The sequence below is a fragment of the Mauremys reevesii genome, linkage group 6, assembly GCF_016161935.1.
Source record: "Mauremys reevesii isolate NIE-2019 linkage group 6, ASM1616193v1, whole genome shotgun sequence".
In the NCBI taxonomy this organism is placed as follows: Eukaryota; Metazoa; Chordata; order Testudines; family Geoemydidae; genus Mauremys; species Mauremys reevesii.
The window spans coordinates 13,702,746-13,726,061 of NC_052628.1; the positions used below are offsets into that span (position 1 = coordinate 13,702,746).

Below are 23,316 nucleotides of genomic sequence, written 5' to 3' on the forward strand. Positions count from 1 at the left end.
AGCCTGTGACCTAAGTGACACCGTGGAAGGCTGAGATATATCTCACAATTTCCTGCCGTTGCAAGGACTTCTGGCATTGGTGCACCTCGGTAATCTCCTATTCTCTACCTGTGGCACACAATAGTTTTCTCTCCTGTAGGCTGTAATACTTTGGTTTAATTTCAGTTGTTGGCTTAGCACATGGGTGCTGGGTGCTCTTGTGGCCCGTGATATACAGAAGGTCAGACTACATGATCTGGTGGTCTCTACTGGCCTTAAACACTGTGAGGTGAGCAACTGGCAAATAGAGGTGGTGGGAAAGTATCAAATTTAGAAATCTGTTGAGAGAAAAAGGGATGAATTTTTCCACAAAAATATATTCACACATGGAGCGGGGTGGTCACCCCGCTCTGGCCCGGAGGGGTTAAAAGCAGCCCTGGAGAGGGCTGTGGCGGAGAAATGAAAGGCTGATTAGGGAAGCAGCCACCAGTGAGGCCAAGCCCCAATCAATCTAGGCTGGCCCTATAAGAGGGCTGAAGGTCAGTGACAGAGACAGACATTCTCTCTAGCTTTCAGAGAGAGAAGGACCTGGCTGTCTGGGAAGCTGAGGAGGGTGCCTAGGGTGGAGCAGTGCTGGGGAAGGGCTGAGGGAGCTGGGGAGCTCCAGCCTAGCAAAGCCCCAGGCTGCAGGCCGAGATAAGGGCCCACAAAAGGGTACTAGGGCTGCAGGGGGCAGCCCAGGAATAGGCAGAGGCAGCTAGTCCAACCCCCCTTGCCAATGACGAGTGGTTTACAGACTGCCGTCTGCCCCAGTGAGCGGGGGCTAGATGGTGACTGGCAGTAGCCACTGAGGCAAGGTGGGGATAGAGGGGTGGGGGTTCCCCTGGGTGGGGAGACCCAGAGTGAGGGGATACTGTGATGGGCAGAACCCCTGGAAAGGACACCGGTCCAGCGGCAGGCAAGACATTGGCCCGCAGAGCGTGCTCCAGGCTGGAAAGAGCTAATTTCCTGGACGACCAGCAGGAGGCGCCGTGCCGGTGAGTCGTTGTCCCGCCACAACACAAAAAACTTTTCTCATTCTTTGACCAGCTCTGGTCACAAAAAACCAATATGCAGGAAACATGTTGTGTCAGATTTTGTGGTGAGAACCTACAAATTACAAATCCATTCCCAGAAATGAGGAGGACTTTGGTAATGAATCGCAAACACTGTCTATCACAGGCCCCTATATGGCCCCCATAACCGTACTATCTGAGCATCCCACAATCCGCAATCTATTTATCCTCACAACACTCCTCTGATAAAAGTAAATTCCCCATTTTACACCTGCGGAACCGGAGAGGGCAAGTGACTTACCCTCAGTCACACAGGCAGTCTGTGGCAGAGCTGAGATGGGAACCCAAGTCCAAATTCTAGACTGTGGCCATAATCACTGGACTTTCTCTTAAGGCACCATTGCAACAAGCAGTTCAGTGTGGAACGCTTTGTCTCTGTGCACAGGGAGCTTTCGGGATCTGGCCCTGTGTGACTTGCCCAAAGTCACAGAGGAAACCTGAGAGAGCCAGGAATAGACCCTGTGTCTCCTGACTTCCAGGCCTGTATTGAGATGGGCTGGAGAGAAAGGTAAAGGCCAATCACACTGGAAAATGTCCAGTCTGAGAAATCAATGGCATCTGCATCTCTTGGGTGATCAGACATGCAGCCTGGCATGTCTTTGGAGGTGCCACTGTTGCTCAATTGCACGTCACGGTCCTCACTCCTTATTAACACATCAGTTGACACCCTTGATCAGGCACGTGATGCAGAAGAGGCCATTGTGAGCCACAACCTTGCCTTAATGCAGCTTTTGGCATTTAACATACAACAGGTTGCAAGGGTTTTGCCACAAGTTCACTTACCAATAATGATATTTAGCATTTTTGGTTTTCACCTCCAAAGCATGGTACAGACATTGTGTAACTAATCCTCACCAGAACATAAGAATGGCCATACTGGGTCCATCTAGCCCACTATCATGTCTGCCGACAGTGGCCAGTGCCAGGGAATGAACAGAACTGGGCAATTCCAAGTGATCCTTCTGCTGTCATCCAGTCCCAGCTTATGGCAGAGGTTTAGGGAAACCCAGAGCATGGGGTTGCTTTCCTGACCATCGTGGCTAACAGCCATTGACAGACCTATCCTCCATGAACTTATTTAAATCTTTTTTGAACCCCGTTATAGTTTTGGCCTTCACAACATCTCCTGGCAATCAGTTCCACAGGTTGATTGTGCACTGTGTGAAGAAATACTTCCTTATGTTTGTTTATAACCTGCTGCCTATTAATTTCATTGGGTGACTCCTGGTTTTTGTGCGATGTGAATGGGTAAATAACACTTCCCTATCCACTTTCTCCAGACCATTCATCATTTTATAGACCTGCATCATATCCCCACTTTGCTGTCTCTTTGCCAAACTGAACTGTCCGGGCCTTTTAATCTCTCCTCCTATGGAAGCTGTTCCATATCCCTAATCATTTTTGTTGCCCTTCTTATTTATTAGACAACTAGCTTATTGCTCGTGATTTGTGTCAAGCTTCATTAAAATGGTAACTGTAATTTAATTAAACACACAAAGCATGTAACATTTATTTTTATTAAACAAAACAACATTATATATTTTAAACACATAAACTTCTCTTATCAAAACATGTCTCACATTTACAACTAAATGATTTATTAAAGGAACCGAGAGATTAACTGTAGTCAGTGAATTAAATGGATATTTCAGATCAGTCAGGGAAAATGTTCAAATATGCCTACAGTGAAAGTGACCAGAGCTTAAGTTCCTACTCACCTAAGTCTCTTGAAAATGAGACAATAGTCTCCTAAATTACTCAAGCTGTCCTTTAAAACTTTTTAATCTAGTCACTCTCATCCCTTCTCTCCTCATTTTTATTAATTGACTAGAGGAGAAAGACAAGTTATCCTGCTTTTTCAACTCTCAATCGACTTCTCAACTTTGAATGACTTAGTCCAAATGAAGAAAATATTGCTTCTGGGCAGAAGAGGCTACTGATGTGAAAAGCCGGGGTAGCACTTCAACAAACTATGGTTCCAGCCTGCTTAGCTAGTGACTTCCATCAGTTCAGTGGTGTGACTTTCTTTAAACCATCATCAACAAACATGTACTGCTTGAATGGTTCGCCCCCAGCACTGAAATGTATTACAGTTGGTATGCTTGATGGGTGATTATTAGATCCCCATGTCAGAGCACCATGTTCTTCTTCAGCAGTTAGGCATCGACATTGGTACTTTGAGTCGAGAATATTGGCAAGAAAATGAGATGGAATAAGTGTTTGATCCATCCACTTATTTACTGCCTGCAACTTAACTTTGTTGTTGGGTGTTTCTTTCTTCACTGTCTCTTGAAGTTCTTTCCAAATTTTAACGGTATCAGCAATACATCAGCAATCTTTCTGCTGTTTGTCCTAGGCAACGGAAACAGATTTCAGTATATTCAACATTAGTTCTAAATTTCTCTTTAGTCCGATGTTGACTACTTTGGCTGTGATAGTTCTATCTAATTTGTCACAATTTTCTTCACACATTTTCATCAGAATAAGCAAGTTCTTAATAAACAGCTCAAAACAGTCAACCACTGAATTCCACCGTACATCTTGGGGGAGAATTAGTTTTGTGTCCTCCTGCTTTCTTCGGTGAATGTGAAGCAAAGCGGTTGTTACGGACGTATTTTGCAATTTCAACAACATTTTCTTTTATTCCTGGAGTTGTACTTAAGTCTTTGGCTAAAAAATGCAGCAAATGAGCGTCACGCCCATATGTTATACGTTTCAGGTTCCCTTCATTATCTTCTTTTACATTTTTTTCATCTTTGTTACATTTGCAGCATGGTCTGTGGCAACGCTTAATGCACTTTACACTTGGATTTTTGTTCACAGTTTACTATAGCTTTTACTGCTACTTCTTTTCAGTATTCAGCTGTATGGGCATCTCCTGATGTATCGTTTCTATAAGATAGCCAACCCCATTTTCTGTTGTCACACAAGCACATATTACTGGATCCTTGTGTATATTGCTCCACTCATCAAGACTCAGATTTCCGAATTTTCCGTCAATGTCTTTTGCACATGGTTCAATTTCATTTTCATACACTGTATCCAGCAATGTCTGCTCTGCTGGTGGAGTGTAGCCTGGTTGTAATGACTGAACAGTGTCAATGAAATGTTTATTCTGAACAAGATGAAAAAGAGAATTTGTTGCATAAATGAACTGAGCAATCTTTTCATCTATGGAGTCTGCTGGAATTTGCTGGTCTTGATTACAATCTCATCCATGGTTTTATTGGATGATGAAGAAAATCTTTTTTTTTTAATACAGATAATTTACTATCTTACATATGTTTAGTTGCAGCACTGCTGGTGGACACTGCAGAGGATGGATGTGCAGAACCCCTTATGTCTGCACTGGACTCTGAAACAAAATGGTAAAAGAAGTCACTTTCACTCACAAAGTATTACTCAGTGCACTGCTTTAAAAAATGAGATTGTAATGAAAGACTCCTCTACTGCAGCTGTTTGTACTGCTGTTTAAATGACATAATTTATTCTAAAGCCAGTTTTCTAGGAAAAATAATAAATCATAGGGATTATCTAAATATTTATTTTATCTTTAGCAACATACTAAACAAGCTTGAAATTTTTTTTAAATGTTAAAATTCATAAATGCCTAATAAAACTTTACTTTTAAATAGGAAAATCTTCACCTAGGATGTTTGATTATATTGAGCAATAAAAAAATCATTTCAGAAGTCCAGCAGGAAAAATGTAATTAATAAATACTCCCACAACAAACTAACGTACCAATTATATTTTAACACAAACACTCAAATTCATAAGCAAGCCACTCAAAACACAAATTTATTACAATAATATAAACTATCATCTACTTGCATAGTAAGACATAGCAGGCAGTTCATAGGAATGGTGCAAAAATAATTTTACTAACCAGTTGATCCAGATTTTTCAGATATGTCCACATCATCATCTTCAAAGCCATTGCCTTCTGAGCAGCATTTTTCATAATGTTGTTTCATTCTGACAACTAGATCTTGCATCATTTTGTTGCACTGTTACATTTGGCAGTGTTCCTTTTTTACCCAGGGGTACAGGAATTTGTTGAAAATATTCCCAAATAGGGTCTTTTTTATGACCTGTAGCCATGGCAAGGTTTTCTTCTCCGGTTCACAGGTGCTGAAATCAGTACTAGAGGCTGCACCCTGAAGAATGCTTCTCCTTCTTCCCACAGTGTCCTGCTTTGACACCAGCATTGCACACTCGTCTCATTCTCCCTTGTTACATAAATCCCCCACCCCACCCCCATCCCCAGTAAAACAAAAGAATTAGCAGCAATCCAAGATTTCTGCTTGTGTAACCCACATGCCTTTTGCACTGCAGTATTTTATTTATTTAGAGACAGAGGAAGGCAATTGAGAAACTCATGGATTTCTGTCTGTCTGTCCTCTGCCTGTGTACACACAACAAGGCAGATCAAGTTCATTTACCGGAAGTGCCCAGAACCATAAGAATGGCCATACTGGGTCAGACCAAAGTTCCATCTAGCCCAGTATCCTGTCTTGCGACAGTGGCCAATGCCAGGTGCCCCAGAGGGAATTAACAGAACAGGGAATCATGAAGTGATCCATCCCGTCGCCCACTCCCAGCCTCTGGCAAACAGAGGCTAAGGACACCATCCCTTCCAATCTTGGCTAATAGCCATTGATGGACCTATCCTCCATGAATTTATCTAGTTCATTTTTGAACCCTGTTATAATCTTGGCCTACACAACATCCTCTGGCAAAGAGTTCCACAGGTTGACTGTGCATTGTGTGAAGAAATACTTCCTCTTGTTTGTTTAAACCTGTTACCTATTAATTTCATTTGGTGACCCCTAGTTCTTGTGTTATGAGAAGGAGTAAATAACACTTCCTTATTTACTTTCTCCACCATCCAGAAGCAAGGCCTGGTAGCTACGGGGCAGAACAGTGTTTTTCCATGAACTAGAAAGTAAGTACGTTTCCATGATGGATGAGGAGTCATAAATATTCATCACTGGAGAACTGAGCCAATCAGAGCTCAGGTTGGGAGCAGCTATAAAATAGGAGTGTGAGACCACCCAGATGGGCTCAGTGCATGATCCTGATGAGATACATGATCTCCTCGAGTCAGAGGCCGAGTCCCAATGCCTGTGATGACTTAGCCAATCTCTTGTATCCAGGAGTAGGGTCCCCCACAGGATCAAGCCCTCAATACAGTACGTCACCTATTGTGCCATATTTATAAAGCTTGACCTTAAGAATTCGATGTTTCCCCCCGATTCCTTCTTTATACAGAAAAGAAGACTTTAACTCAAAGTTTGTGAAAGAGGCCTATGGATTCAGCACATTTACCTATTTTAAGAGAGTATAATACATTTTAGGCCTTAATATATTTTGTATTAAATTCAGATTTCATTTCAAACAGGTTTATTTTTAAAAATAAAAACATTATAATTTAAACAACAACATAAAAAAATCCAATTTAAATAAAACAAGCAATTTAAATTTTAAAAATCCACTATACGTTGTTTTTTTTCAAAAAAATCATCAATTTTTATCCACCCTGCAGTGAGATGATTAGAATTACCATAATAAGCAGCTGTCCCAGTACATGCACTACCTAGCTCTTGTCAGGACTTGAAGGCAGGGAGGCTAAGTGACTTCTCCCATGCCATAAAGGCAGTGTCAGAGTTAGAACTCAGGAGCTCCCAGCAGAGCGAAAAGCTCGATTCAAACTGAGTCTGGGGTCCAGGTGGGACATACTCTCGGAACCTCAACCCACTTTTGCAACAGGTGCCCAGATACCATGGTGATGGGCTTAGTGAGGCTAAACAGAAAGTTCAGCTAACATGGGTGTGGGCTGTTTGCATAGCTGGAAAGCTGGCAAACCTCCATTCCTCCACCCTGTCTCCTCCCAGTAAGCGCCAGAATTTCTATGCTTATTGTCTTTGGGCCAGCCCCGTGGTCTCCTCCCTCTCCTGGGGTTGGGCCCTCAGTGGGCAATAGGTGGCAACTCCCCAAACTTGTATATTTGGGGAAGGGAGAGGAGGACAGTCCATTAGAAAGAGCCACTGACTCCTGGCCAAATTCTCAGGGTCTTCTGAGGAGTCTAGAATATAGTCTGACCCTCCACCCTTACACACAAACACATGGTTCAGGGCCACCACAAAGTGAAACATTCCCTCTTCCTCTTCAGCATCTGCCAAGCACCAGGACAGATGCAGCCATAACGCGTAGGGCCTGACGTTTACAACTCTGACAGTGTAAAGGGGACTTAAAGTATGTGTATTCTGGCAGCTGGGGGGACTTCAGGGGAGCCCCCCCCCATTCACTCCCAAGCAGGAAGCAGCAGGAAAGGGAATGCCCCTGATAGGCAGCAATGATCAGGAGACAGAGATCTCAAGGGTTATTGGTGCCAGAGGCTGCGGCGAGGGGTTGACAAAGGTGTGAGGTGGGGATTTGAGTTCACACAGCTTGACTCTCCTCATAGAGCTGCAGGTGTTTGTTCTCTGCCCCTGCAAACACTGGTGTGAACCAAACCTTGCAGCACAGACGCTTTTCTGGTCTCTGGTTCACAGAGTTGAGCTGAGGGCACAGGACTAGGGTGACCAGACAGCAAGTGTGAAAAATCGGGATGGGAGTGGGGGGTAATAGGCGCCTAGAGAAGAAAAAGCCCCAAATATTGGGACTGTCCCTATAAAATAGGGACATCTGGTCACCCTACACAGGACCATTCCCCTCTCAAGTGGCACATATGGGAGAGGGACTTGCCCTGGGAAAAAGCTTACAATTGCCAGGAACCAGTCAGTAGAAATGAGGAGGAAAATACATTTTTAAGCAAGTTGTGCACTGGAGTGAATTTTTTTTTAAGTGAAAGTTATTATGGAGCACACAGCGAGAAATAAAAGAGCTCTGACTAATGTGAAAGAGCCTCCAAATCGCTCTGGGCAGAAATAGCCAGCACCAGATCCCCTCCCTCTATTCATCTCTAAGGCGCACAGCCAAAAGAAAATAAACCATCCAGCTATCTCACTGACTAAACCTGTACTGTTGTGTAGCTGGATCAGAACACAGCAAATGTTTCCATACAATTCTACACCTGTGTATTTACTCTAAACACAGACGGGACCCTGTTATATGCTGCCTAACTTTTTCCCTGTATTAATCTTTATATTTAAAAGGAAAGGAGAAAGAATCAGACTTTTTGGCCATCATTGAATTTAAAATGAAGTGCAACCTGATTTACTGACCTCCAATGTGCTGGCTGAAATTGCCATCATAACAGGAGTTGACTTGTCCATGCAAAACAAAGCCTGTATTTATTATTCAGCATGGTATTAAGGCCTCATTCTGTAACACATGAGTGATCCTTACTCGGCTAAGTGAATGGGCCTTCTCTCGTGAATTAGGCTTGCACGACTAGACCTTTAAAATTAAAGCCCAGATTGACCATTCTACTACTTCAGTTCATTTTAGAGACAGATTCAGTGGAACATGTAAAACACTTTGTGATTCTAGGGGAAGGTTATCAAGCAAAACAATCCACAGTATTTATTGCTAGTAGTTTTTTAAATCAGCCTGAGTTCCCTTTGCTAGAATGGAGCTGAGAGCCCAGTGAAACACAGACAGGTTAGAACACCAGGAGATTTCAGTAAACCAGACTTGACAGTGCTTGCTAAAATCATCACACCCCCAGATTTATTAAGGCTAGAAGAAGTTTATGACCCTTTCTTTGTTATCTTAAACTGTTATGTTATTTGATTTGTGAGAATCATGGATTATAAAAATCTTTACATTGGTGACATATTTTAGGAATAGCACAGAGACTTCAAAATCTGAAAAAAGGGCCTTCTTTGCTTTAAAAATTGTTGAATGCCTTGCCATTTATTACAATTATATATATATATAATATTAATTAATTGTTAGATTTCATATATATTTTCAGTGGAGCTGATAGGAGTTAGACACCATCTAACTGTCTAATTCTGATAGAATTCATATATGAAATCTATCATTTAATTATTTATGTAGGGTAGGATTTTCAAAGGGTCCTATGGGAGTTAGACAGTTAGATGGTGTCTAACTCCCATAAGCTCCATTGAAAATCTCACCTTTACATGATTAAATGTTCATAAAGTGCTTAAACATGTGGGGCCAGAGTCTTCACTGCCTGGCACCTTGATTAGTCATTTCCATCTGAGCAAAGGAAGCACCAAGTGGATGCCAACCCTGCCCAGTGAGAATGGCAGCATTTTGCACACATTTTGCACTGGTGTAAGTGACTAAATGTGGTGCAAGTAAGGCTTGGTCTACACTGCAGAATTAGGTCGACACAAGGCAGCTGACATCAACCTAACTCTATAAGTGTCTACACTAAAATGTAGTTCTTGCCGACTACACCGAGTTAATAACTCCACCTCTGCGAGAGGCGTTGTGCTTAGGTCAATGTAGCTTGGTCGATACAGTCTCAGTGTAGACACCGAGTTGCTGACATCAACTGTTGCTGACTTTCAGAAGCCGTCCCACAATGCCCCCCACTGAAAGTTCAATCGGTGCACGTGCTCCTGGTGAGGATGTGCACCGCCGACACAAGGAGCCTAGTGTGGACATGGATAAGCGATTTAATTACTGCAGTGGTTGTACATCGACGTAACTTAGGGCTAGTCTACACTTACCAGCGGGGTCGACGCGGTGAGTTCGACTTCTCGGAGTTCGAACTATTGCGTCTAATCTGGACGCAATAGTTCGAACTCCGGAAGCGCCGCGGTCGACTCCGGTACTCCACTACTGCAAACGGCGGTGGCGGAGTCGACCTTGGAGCCGCGGACTTCGATTCTGCGGCGTCTGGATGGGTGAGTAGTTTGAACTAGGGTACTTCGAATTCAGCTACGCTATTCACGTAGCTGAATTTGCGTACCCTAGTTTGACCCCGCTTCTTAGTGTGGACCAGCCCTTAGATCAACTTAATTTTGTTATGTAGATTTGCCCTGAGAAAAGAAACAGGCATATAAAGCAAAAGATAAAGGCCTGATTCTGCAAACCCGCCTGATCCTGCAAATTCACCAGAGCAGTCCCTTACTTGTGTGAATATTATTATTGTAATTATCTGTATTACTGTAGCACCTCTGAGCCCCAGTCATGGACCCAGGACCCCACCACGCTAAGTGCTGTACAAACACAAAAGATGGTCCCTGCCCCAAGGGGCTTAGTCCCATTTATTTCAGTAGGACTACTTGCACTGGTAAAGACTGCTTACATGAAAAAGGGTTTGCAGGATCAGGTGTCGAGCGCTAAGTGTTAGTACTGTTTCATGTGTCCCTGAATGGCGTATATATTTGTGAGACAGGCACAAAGGTAAGGAGCTATTCTGCTTTGAACCAGGCCAACTGCATCTAGTTTAGGTGTTGGGTTTCATATGGTTCAGGCCCAGGACAATTGGAAAAAACTGACCTGCTCAATCTGAACAGCATTAGCTAATATGCAAATATACCTGTGGGTGCTAATTTGTATATACTAGACTCTAATAGCTGCAGTCTCTTGTAGTAAGTAAATCCATACCTGGTGTTTGATAAGTCATTGCTGTGCAAAAAAGCAACCATCTTTCAAAATGAAATCTGATAGCAGCTTGCATGCGGGGAGGGAGACGGATGTCCCAAATGCACTGACTTTTCAATAGTAATGCTCGACACAAACATAAACATTAATTCATCCTCACAACATCACTGTGAAATAGGTCAGTACTTATTATTATCTACATTTTACAGAAGGGGAAACTGTTGCACAGAGAAGTTAAGTGACTTGCCCAGGACATACTGTGGCAGATCTTCAGCTGGGGTAAATTCTCATAGGACCATACAGAATTATGCCAATTTATCCCGGTTGAGGATTTGCCCCGTGGTGTAATAAGTCTGGGATTAGAACTCAAGAAAGGTTGTCAACAGCGAGTTTCATCACCTAGACCACCGTAGCAATCTTCATTTCCAGGGACCTGGATTCAAATTTGGCTTGGTAATATATGGACCATCAACGTCAGTTTCACAACTATCCCCTAGTGGACATTCATTCACTGCATAAAACCACACACAAGTGACTCTGCTTAAAAAAGGTCTGTGATGGATTGGGCTGGGACACATATATAAGGATGCTTTTGTAGCCCCTTAACTATGCTACAATTCACTAACAGCCCCATAATCCAATAAAGAAAAAAAATTATCACAACCATTTGCATTCCCCCCTAATACTGTAACTAGAGGGCTTAGACCATAGTGGTATTGTGCTTATACAAGAGCAGAACGAATTCTATTTCTCTGCACAATCATATAACTAAGAAATTTCTGAACTGGTTTGTGTCTATACAAGCACACTTCATACGAAAGAGATGAATAACTCAAAGATCACTGAGCACTGAAAATCCTTTTCTGGCTGCAAAACCTTTAAATAGCCAAGTCCTGCTTCAGATAAGAATATCTCAAATATCATAAGCAAGAAATCATGCAAATAGATGGAATGTTATGTACCACATGGCTATGGGAATTACCCTCATCACATACTCTGTTATAGCTATCCCTGTTACCAGGATTTGGGAGAGATTTTGAACCATCAAAACAGCACTTTATTTTCTAAGTGCAAGTCAAACAACAAAAAATGTTAACTCTGTAACTGCATTGGAAATAGACCAGCATCGGACTTGCTGAAAAAGAAGCAAAAAGATCCACAGAGACACTCACCAGTATTTTAACCTGAGTTTCCAAATAGGGATGACTCAAGGTTTTAGGATAAAGTACTTCTTGTTTCCCCCACACAATTACTGCTTTCTGCACAGACAACAGAAAGCGGATCAGTTTAAACTTCACTAAAGCCGTACTAACCAGCTCTATAATAAGAATTACATTCCAAACGAGTGCTCAATGACAATTATTCCATAAGTATTGGGTCTATTAAGACATTTAAAGGATTTTACAGGATTTTTTTTCCTCTTAGAAATTTCAAACAAGCAAAAGTTGAAACAAACATTATTAAAAATAAAATAAAAACATCAAGCATTTTACACATTTTGCCTGTGCTCAGAACCCACCTGCCTAATCAACAGGAGAAGCTAACAGATTCTTTTAAACGCAGATACAAAAAAATCTGAACCGGACTTGCAAAAACCACACCAACTGAGACACTGCATTATATATGTCTTGATGTGCAGCCAAGATCTCCATGCCTGGTAAAGAGTCAAGGAGCTGCACGAGTAAATCAGAAAGAGAATAGCAGGTTCTGGTTTGAATAGCAATTAAAATTCATGTAAGCCGTGATAGATCATAACAGAGGACAGCAACCGAAACATGGTATGGAGCTCTAAGCACACTGGAGATCTTTTTGAAATAAACTAGATAAGCCTCGGCACATGAAATTCAGGATGCTTCCCCTTGATTAAATAAGCCACAAATACTGTAAGGAAAATCAGATCTTTTGGAAACCCGCCACAGTGTGGAAAAGAGCAGCGTCCAACCCACCTTTTCACCTCTTGTATTCCCCCTTCTGTCCCCACCGTGCGTGGTCTATCATAAAACTCGCCGCTTTGTTTTAATGGGAAACTGGCAACGTAGCTCCGAGGGTGTCTGCAGCAGAGTGGAGATTGTCATTGATTTGTGTGAGGAAAGTTAAGCCTTTCAAGGAGCGGTTATGAGAATTCACTCCCACCACTCCCTCTAAACCAAAAGTATTTGGCACAGAGCCCTCGCTGTCCACCTGTACTATTAAGGTCTAACCAGCGTGTGGGACATGTACCAATTTTGCCAGTAGTTTTTCATGCTTTGTTTTCAGAACAAGTAAATTAAGTTCCTTTGAAAGATTCTCTGTTTTTAAAAAGGTGATGTTTATAGATATAGCATACACCTAACGCCTGACACCCTCTGGACCAGATCCTCACCTCTTGTAATCTGACATAGCTCCTCCAGTGGAGTTAATGGAGCTGTGCTCATTTACACCAGTTCAGAATTTAAAATCAGAGTTCTCTGAGTGGGGTTTGTTGGTTTTTTGCTTCATTTTCAAATGTGAAACTTGCTGAAACTAAGGAAAACTGGTGGGATTAGACGTTTTCACCTCTTTTTAAAAGGACCTGGGTATAACTTAACAAAGCATCAGGTATTGTGCATTAATCTGCAGAGCGAGAAGGAAAACAGAGGCAAGGAGCATATAAATGCAGTTTTATTTAGCCACTAAGACCCAACAGGCAGTACTGGTCTGGGTGATTATCTCACAACTCAGGTGGTGGGTAAGACATGAGGTGGAAGACTGAGGGACTTTAACCATCAACAGGTACAGTAATCCCCTCCAAATGCACTGCCTGGAGTTTCCCCGAGCCATTAATGGAATTTACGTATAGTAAAGCGAGAGACAGAGAGAGAGAACAATTAGGCACATGCATTTCCAGGCACTATTAATAAAGGAATGACATCACCGACAGACAATCAGAAATCCACATTTGTGTCCAGGGTTCAAAAGCCACCTCAGAATAATATGCATTCATGCAGAGGACTGTGCTGCATCGGGGCCAATCCAGCATCGTTTTGCTCAGGTGAGGTCGATTTATGTGAGAAGGCCCATGGGACGGCCCTTATTTTTTTCGTCTCTGCACAACAAGATCAGGAGTTGCTGAGTGCTGCAAAAAGCAGCAATAAATACCCCAGGCAAATGTAGGTGAGCACTGATTATTATATTTTATTATCAACTGCAATAATAATTATGATGATAATAATAATAATGGTAATAATAATATTGTGAGGAGGGGTGAGGCAGGGGTGCTAAGAAAACAGTGCATTATTTTGAAATACAATGTTGGCAATCCTACCCATGGGTCTGACTTCCATCTCACTAGAATCACTCTTGAGTTACACCAGTATGAGAGGAGAACCCGGCCCATTATTGTTATTTATTTGTGTCACAGAGTCATAGGATTTCAGGCTAGGAGGGACCACCTGGTCTGACCTCCTGTATATCATAGGCCACTAACTACCGCACACTAAACGCAAAACACGGTATCACAGTAGCACCTAGAGGCCTCATCTGAGACCAGCCCCCACTGTTCCAGGCCCTGTATAAATACGTAACAAGAGACAGGGCTGCACTGGACGGCTTACAGTCTAAATAAACAAGACAAGACAAAGAACTGGGGAGGAAAGCAAAGGTAAAGCAGCTTGCACAAAGGCACACAAGAGATCAGCGGCAGTGGCAGGAATAAAACCCTTATCTCCTGACTCCCAATCCAGGGCCTTAGCCCCTAGCCCACATTGCCTCTGGTGGCTAGAGCAGAACTCCTTGCTGCTCACCTGAGCCAGGCTTTTCAGGACAGCACCCTTGCCATCTACAGAGGTACCTGTCTCCTTTATACTCTGATCCTTGAAATTTAGCAGGCCAATGCTCAAACCACTGAGCTATACTACAGACATAGATAATCTAACTTTTTTCTGTCTGTCCTAAGGTATTATGAAGATATTTTTAAAACAGAGGAGCACCAATATACACATTCCATGCTTTGGATTGCTGGCTTACACTATAACATTACATTAAAAAAAATCCAAATCACAGCTTTAGTCTAATTAAAAATTTCGTACAGGGTGAGTCTTCTAACATAAACCAAGGGTCAAAAACTCAGATGGCAACACAGTGCTTTCAAGGCATTGATTTGAGGAGGTCGTTGCTTAGAACAATTTGACTTTTGAAACACTTACTGTACGCCCTCTGTACTTAGACAAAAAATGAGCCGGCTTCCATCCCCACACCCAAACTACTATCTGCAATTTCTCTGACTACCAGGTTTCTAGGGAGTGTCGGGGTAAATTAATAAGTGAAGTCAGTGCTAGCAATCCGCCTGGCCCCAGATAAGGCAAAAGCAAAACTTGGGCATTATCCAGTAAATGCCAGCCTGATCCTGCAATGGAGAGGAACAGAAATTGCCAATCACTGCTTTTCCTGCGGAGTCAAAGAGCTTAGAGTTTAAGGCCAGAAGGGACCACCGGATCATCTAGTCTGACCTCCCCTGTATCACAGGCCATCACCACCACCCAGCAACTGCACACCAAACCCAACACAACACTCCCTCGCACACCCCACGCCCCCACTGATTTCTAATGGGAGTGTGGGGTGTGCAAACAATGCAGGATCAAACTCACTGAACCAATTTCCCTCTTGGCATAGTCCCAATAAAGTTACATGAGCAGAGAGAATGTGAGCCCTTCTGTGCACAGTGTTGTCAGTTCTTCTTTGGACAGACAAAAGCAGAATGAAGAGGAGACCTTCTCACCTTTCTCTTAGTACTGGCAGCAGTGGCCAAAGAAGGCTGGACTGAGGGTCATTTGCTAGACAAAAGTGAGCAATGGGAGTTGGAGGGGAGGAGTCAGAGTGGGTGGGCCAGAGTAGGTATGCTCCAAATTAGAGTTGGTTAAAGTTTTTTGCACAAAAGGATTTTTTTGTGAAAAAATGGCCTTTTCTTCTGACCTGTTAATAAAAAAATTACTTTCTTTACTGTAATTTTCTGTTTTTCAAGACATCTTCCATTATAGTTTAATTGCTATTTTATGAATTTTTTACCAACATTTTTATCAAAATCATTTCCAAATTTTTTCATTTGCAGAAACCCATGTTTTCTTACTGAAAACAGGGTTTTTGGTAAATGAACAACCTCAAAAATGATTATGATAAAAGATATTGCAAAAAACATCATGTAAAATAGAAAATGGGTCAATTTTGAACCCTGAAAAATGGAAACAACTTTGAATTTTTTCATGAAATTGATTTCTTGTTTTTGCAATCAGGCCTAGTCAGGATGAACTGGTCTTCCAATCTATAAAGGACTTTTACAAGAGACTAAAATACTTCTAACATGGCATGAGATACAGTAGCAGAAGGAAAAAAAAGTGCAGATCCTATCTACAGGTAGTTCATTGGTATCAGAAACAACACTTAGAAAACTAATATAGTCTACTAAAACTAGAGAGGTAATATAAAAGGCTGAAATTCTCAGTAACATCAATGCAGTCCTATGAAGTCCTAGAGTTTAAATTTATTTGCACTCCCCTGCATGTCAGATTAGAGTTGACTGAAAATTTTGTAATGAAGTTTTATTTAATTGGAAAATAGGGCTTTGCCAAAAAAAAATTTTTTTTTGTGGAAATTCTTTTTTCAACATTTTTTGTTTTCTGGAATTAAAAAAAAAAATTCGGGGGAAAAACAAAAAAAATTGCTTTCTGAAATTTTTGGTTTTCCACAATTTTGTTGGTGTTCTTTTGTGAAATTTGTTTTTGGAAATTATTTGTTGAATAAAGAAACATTTTGTTTTCCCAAATTTTTCAAAACAAAACATTTCAAGGGGAAAAGCTGATTTTTTTAATTTTTGTTGCAATTTTTTTTTCACAATCGAGGGGTTTTCCCCATTTCCTGAATATTCTCCAACTTTTGCCAGTTGGAAAACAGTAACAAAGTATTGAAAGTGTTACTTGCAGAAAGAAAGTAATGCTTTCAATGTTGAAAGTAACACTCTTCCACACCTGGTTGAAATTTTTCAAAGAAAAATGTAATTTGTCCAAAAAAGGCTTTTTTTTTTTTAATTTCATTTTGTCACAAATTTTTGGTGACGTCTTTTTTTTAAATAAAAAATGCTATTGAAACTGTTACCGAAATGAAAATATAAGAAGTGGGTATTCACCCACGAAAGCTCATGCTGCAAAACGTCTGTTAGTCTATAAGGTGCCACAGGATTCTTTGTTGCTTCCCCAAAATGTTTACACTCTAAGTCCCTGATCTGTGAACACTTTATGCATATACTCAACTTTACTACTACGAGCAGTCCCACTAATTTCAGTGGGACTGCTCACGGTAATAAAGTCAAGCAGATGCACAAGTGTTTGAAGGAGCTTGGCTTAATTTTAGATCTGACGCAACAAGTGAAAGAAAACAACAGGAGGGAGGCGATGTCAGGGAGAGAATGGACAAAGCCTATAACAGAGTGATCATACAGTTACGTAGTTTAAGGATGTCCATATGCTGGCAATTCAATTGACAGTAGCTGATTTTTATCTTTTATTTTAATAAAAATCATTATTATTTGCTCCTTTCTTGTGGGCATTGGGGAAGGGATGAGTCTTAAGGACAAATTTAATTTCTAATAACCATATGTTTTTTCAGAGACAGGAGCCATTTCCAGCTAGTGCCAGAATTAGAAGCTATCTATTCTGAGTCATGGAAGATTACTCTCTGTGGCATCCATATTACGTTTATATGCAGAATCTAAGTCAAAACATGAGTTCCCTGCTGCCAAAACATTCTCAACCAAAAACCCAGGACTATAACAAACCAGCAAAAATCCTTATTAAGGCAATTAAATCCTTATTCAAATAATCTAGATGGAGTTCAAAAGATTTTACAGGGTATATTATTCAAAATTGTAATAGTTGTAAGCCAGATTTATCCTAAGGGATCCCAAAGGGGAATGCCAGAATCTCAGGTGTAAATCAATAAAACCCCACTGTCTTCACTGGAACTACAGTAATTTACATTACCTGAGTATCTGCCTCAAATTAATACACAGTATAAACTCTATAGAGGGAAACAGTTCGACAATCACCTAAATGCAGCCACCTCTGGGCTGAAGCACACCAGCTGTTCAGCAGTGAAAAGCAACACATTGGATCTGTTTAAGACTGAGTGAAGAAGAATGGTCTAGCCAAGTAAAACTTGAGAGAAAATGTTGGCTAGGCAGAATATCATCGAAACAGGAATCTACTCAGGTTTCTGGGGTGAACTCCTTTACTCTTACTAAAATGGTGTCATGGGTTCTTCAGTGATCACAAGAGGTCAGGCCTTTAGTGCACATTATACAAATGACAGCGCTCCTAGTACAATCACAGTACTGAGCTAGCTCAACTCTGCTTAGTTTGTAAGGGATAACAGGATCACAGCCCACACCTCTGTCTAGCATGGAGACATCTCGCATGAGGAATGAGACACATCACTTAAGTATCAGGTAGGTTTAAAGGCAGGCTGGTGAAATAATACCTGAGCAGAACCTCTGCCCAAACTTTGAATTAAACCTTTACCGTTGCTTGGAAAATGTTTCGATAACTTTCCCCACCTTCCCGATTTCTAGGCTAACTGAACGCAGGAAAAGCAGTAGACATTTTCTGGTGAGACTGACCTTCCAATTTGAGAGGAAGCATAGTCAGAGGCCAGGGAACTAGGCTAGGACTTGCAAGACCTGGGCTCCATTTCCTGGTGTGCCACAGGCTTCCTATGGGATCTTGGACAAGTAACAACGTTCTCTGTGCCTCATTTCCCTATCTGTAAAATGGGGTTAATAGCTCTGGCCCTGCCTCACAGGTGCTGTGAGGATATTGTGAGGTGCTCAGCTACTTCGGTGATGGGGGCCGGATGAGGCCATTAGAGAGAGGGAATTCTGCAGACTCAACTCGTGCAAAGGTCTGATAAGCTTTCAAAAGCTTGAGACCCTGCTTCAGGAAAGGACTTAAACATGTGCTGAAAGTTAAATATGAGCTTAAGTGCTTTCCTGAAACAGGGTCAGAGTGCTTATCCAAAGGGAACTTCTGTACTGCCTGAGACTGGCGCATCCCCGTTTACAAGGGCACTGATGCATTTTCATTATTCCGCGGTCAAACTGTGTGCTGTACACCTAAGGATGCCCAGTGTGGCAGCATGAGGAGCTCTGGGCTTTGATAAGTCACGAAGTCTGAGTACTATAAATTAAATTCATCCTTAAGCTTCACCCTTTCCCTGTCTCCACCAACCACCAAGCAGGTATGAAACAATAGTGAATCCCTGCACTGAAGATTGCGCTCATTTCATTGTGCTCAATTGCAGCCAGAGCCCAGAAAGCATCTGGATAACAAATAGCGTGAGGGCTGTGTCTGAGAGAAGAGTGGCCACAACTGTTGCTCCCACCGATACGCCATATAAATCAAATGAATGCATCTATGGCTGCTTAAATGAATACATATATAAATACTGGATATATTGCTTGATTACTCGGCTAGAGTATAAATTCCTTAGGCAGCAGCCAGTTCTTTCGGCTTGTTTTTAAAGCTTAAAGTACTCTTCTTTTTTAGAGGGTCAGAGGCAGGAAGTCCACTTCCATTTGTGTTTATACGGAGCCAGGATAATGTGGGTGCCTTTGTGACAGGCACTGTTCAGACCCATAGTCAGACATTGTCCCTGGCAAAGTGTTCATGCTCTAAATGGACTGGACCAACCACGGGTAGGAGAAAGAGTGTATTACTACCCCGATTTACAGATGGGGATTGCAGCTGCAGAGGAAGGTGAACCCCCCACCTCAGGTCACTGTCAATCTGACCTGGGGGGGAAATCCCTTCCCAGCCCCACATCTGGTGATCAGTTAGATTAGTAAACCTGTAGTGGTGCCATGAACTGAACTCCAATCTCCTGAATCCCACGGCTAGTGCCTTAACCAAACGACCTTCCTTCCTGCCAATGGACTAGATCATACTGTAGCTTCTGTCATGGCCCCTGAGCCCTCCTCTTCCCAGTGAACTGTTATGTGCAGCTTTGGAATATGGCATACACCTCATGAATCACAACTCCCCTGAGTGCAGACAACAGCCAATTGTCTCTGACCCTTGCCCAAGGCGAGAGACCAGCTCTTTGCTCGTCTCCCCACTGCACCCTCTCCAGGCAAGGACTCAAGGACAATCCAGTGACTTCCCCAAAGCTACAGAGGGGACTCGGTATCAGAGCTCAAATCAGAACTCAGGAGTCCCTAGCTACTACTCCTATGCCCAGGCCTAGACCGTGACTCAGTACACAAGCAGCTATTCCCTATTATGGAATAAGGACCTGATCCAAACTCACTGGAATAAATGGAAGGACTCCCCCTGACTTCCAGGGGTTTTGGATTAGGCCATAGATGCCTGCAGAATTTCATGTTAATGGCTAGAGGCAAACATGTCATTTTGCTTCTCCCACATTAAGAATGTGATAGACCTGATTTCCTTCCCAATATCATGTTTAAAAAGTGCTCACAGGCTGAGAACTTACTGACTGTTTCAGTCTGAAATGAAACTATTTATGTCCCAGCCGCAACCCTGTGAAAAATGTCCTTTCATATGGAAAAGTTGACAGAATCTTAGCTCTAATGGGCTCAGCTATACAAATAACTGCATTTCTGCAGATTCATTATCTGTTCCCCGACACTGCCCAGCTGCCCAGAAAACGGCTACAACATACAATGTGAAAAATGAAAATGTTGAACTTGTACGTTCTTTCAGTTGAAACTGACATCTTGGGTCATTTCTTTTTCCCTTGGAAAGATCCAGACTTTCATCTCCTCGTCTTCCAACAGCATTATATAACAGGAATAGCTGTCCTGTTTCTATTCTTTCATCATTTCAATGGCTAATAACAATGCTTATTTTTAAGCTTTTTTATTTGTTATCAATCTAAATGTTCACAGTTGCAACAAATTATTGGTTTTAAGCATTTTACATTTTTTTAATCAATTTTTATTTTCACACATGTGAGGGACTCAGAAAATAGGGGGCCAGACAATAGTTATTTAATGACAGTAGATGCCATTCAGAGATTCAAAAAGTTAAAACTTTATAACCATTGAAACACAAATTATCCACATTACATGTCAAAGTATACAAAGCAAATATCCGTAATGAATTCTAATAAGTTCTCAAGCAGTATTTTTCTTACTGTGCCTATCTGTAAAATTCATTAACATCATCAATGGATTTTTTTTTGTTGGTTCGTGTGTGCACAGTGAAATCAATATTTACCAATAAATTACCGATAAAAATCTAATCCTTCTAAGCCTAACAATATTCGGTATACCAGCTAGCCACAATCTTCCTTCTGTTGGCGCAAGTGCATTCTCCTCTGCAATGTTTGCCCTCCTTTGCCTCAAAAACTCTCCACATCTTTTCAAATGTCATCTGAAAATATTTTTCCTCCCTTGTCCGTAGCTCTTAATATCCCTCTGTTATTCAGTCTTTAACTCTTTAACTTGTATTATTAGTTAACTCTACGCAGTGCTTTGGGAGCCAGTTTGCAGGAAATCTTCTATACAAAACAAAGGGTTATTTTATTCATGGATACGCAGATTTTAAGGTCAGAAGGGACTATAATGATCATCTAATTTGACCTCCTGCATAACACAGGCCAAAGAACCTCACCCAGTAATTTCTGCATCAAGCTCACAACTTCTGTTTGAACTAGAGCATCGCATTTAGAAACATATAATCCTCCTGTCCTGTGTCTGTACAGTGTTTAGCACAGTGGGGTCCTGATCTGTCACTGGGGCTCCTTGGTGCTACAATAATACAATTAATAATAATAATCCAGTCTAGGTTTAAAGTCTTCAGATGATGGAGAATGATAAGTTGCTCTAATGGTTAATGACCCTCACTCGTAAACATTTGCATCTTATTTCTAGTCTGAATTTGTCTAGCTGCAGTTTCCAACCACAGTATCTCATTTTGCCTTTTCCTGCTAGATCTCTTCTCCATGTAGGTTCTTGGAGACCACGATCAAGTCACCTCTTAACCTTCTCTTAGGTAAATGAAATAGTTTGAGCTCTTTTACTCTCTCACTATAGGGCATGTGTTCCAGACCTTCATTTTACTGTAATGCATTATGAAGAGTTTCTAACAAAATTACTATAAGCCTTAAACTTCCTCCCAGCATGGTTTGACAATGGATGGAAATGTGGGAATACTGTTTGGATGTGTCATATTAGCACAGCGTGCATGAAGTGTGCTCTATTTACAGTATAAACACGGATCATTTATTTTATCTTTGTCCCTGGGTGTAGACTGGCTCATACAATATTGTTTCCTATGGGCTGTGCATGTCCCATCTCATTTAAGGCATTGTTCAGATTTGGTGCTCACAGAGGTCATAATTTATAAGCGCAGTCTAAACACTGGGCAACCAACCCTGGCAGCCCTTTGTATGGCTTCGTTCACACTCTGTCTCCAGTCTTGCTCCAGTTTCACCTTCCCAGGATGGGTGGGAGCCACTCAACTGCACAGTGGTGATTAAAGGGAAGCAAGCTGGAAAGTCAAAATGCAATTAAAAGTTCAAGTCGCCTCCTAGAGAAATCCCGCTGAGTTCCTGCAGGCTCTCGACTTTACATTCACTTCCCAGCTCTCTGAATGACATGTCATAATAATTTGATTATTATTTGTTATTTATATTGTGCCCAGAGCTGGCTTTTGGGGCCCATGAACCCCCTAAAGGGAAGGAGAAGCTTAGTTTTCTAAAGAGTAAGTCCCTAGACCTTTTTCCTTGCAAAGACAGCCTTGAAACCAGAAGCCAAGCATTAGGGTGGAAAGGAACAAGCTACCGGGCTCCCTTTCTGCAGCAGGAGGTTGGCAGGGATCTAAATATAAACAACCCCACATGGACTGACGGCAGGGTTTGAACCCTAAACCATCAGCACGAGGCTCTGCTCTAGGAGCTACAGCACCGATGTACAATGCTAGACCAACGGTGCGCAGGCTCTGAAGAGGGCGGCACAATGTGTTTGCTGCTGCCACATGTTCCACTTGCTTGGGGACTTTCCCCACATCCCAAAAATCTCTCCTACACAGAGTGACAATACACAGGCCATTAGATTGAGCTCGGCAGATAGGGTATTTCAGCGAAGATTTCAAATAGTTCTTGAGATTCCTTTTTCTTTAACCGTGAGAATAGAGGGCTCCATCCTGCTTTCTGCTCCCGTGGACCAAATTCCCTCACCCCCAACCTCCTGTAGCCACAAAATCCCAACCCATCAAGCAAAGGAAAGGCTACCTGGGCATACACCTGCCTGTGCTACTGTGGCTACACTGGTAGTTTTACTCATGCTAGCTTGATGAGAGCTAGCCCGAGTACGTGTACACAGGCAAGTGAATCACAGCCCTAGCTTGTAGTGTAGATGTAGCTTTAGCCAAGACCACTCTGGATAGGTGTTTGTGTAGCCTGTTCTTCAAACTTCCAATGGTGAGGATTTCACAACCTCACTTGATAACCTGTTCCAGTGCTTAACTATCTGTATAGTTAGAAAGCTTCTCCTAATAGCTAACTTAAATCTCCCTTGGTGCAAGCTAAGCTGATTCTTGTCCTATACTCGGTGGACATGGAAAACAATTGATCTCTGCCCTCTTTATGACAATCTTTTACATATCTGAAGACTTAATCCACACCCCCCAACACATACACAGTCTTCTTTTCTCAACTCCTG

At 41.9% G+C, this 23,316-nt stretch overlaps 1 protein-coding gene across 2 annotated transcripts in view; it reads right to left on the bottom strand.

The window, feature by feature from the left end:
- ZBTB7C (zinc finger and BTB domain containing 7C) overlaps nucleotides 1-23,316 on the bottom strand; it is a 200,270-nt gene that overhangs the window by 76,401 nt on the left and 100,553 nt on the right. The window contains exon 1 of one of the 2 annotated variants that reach the window (XM_039545632.1): nucleotides 12,575-12,663. The exons of the other annotated variant lie outside the window; for it this stretch is intronic. The gene's annotated coding sequence lies outside the window, so the exon portion shown is untranslated. Of the gene's footprint in view, nucleotides 1-12,574; nucleotides 12,664-23,316 lie in introns of those variants that run through there. 2 annotated transcript variants of the gene reach the window in all.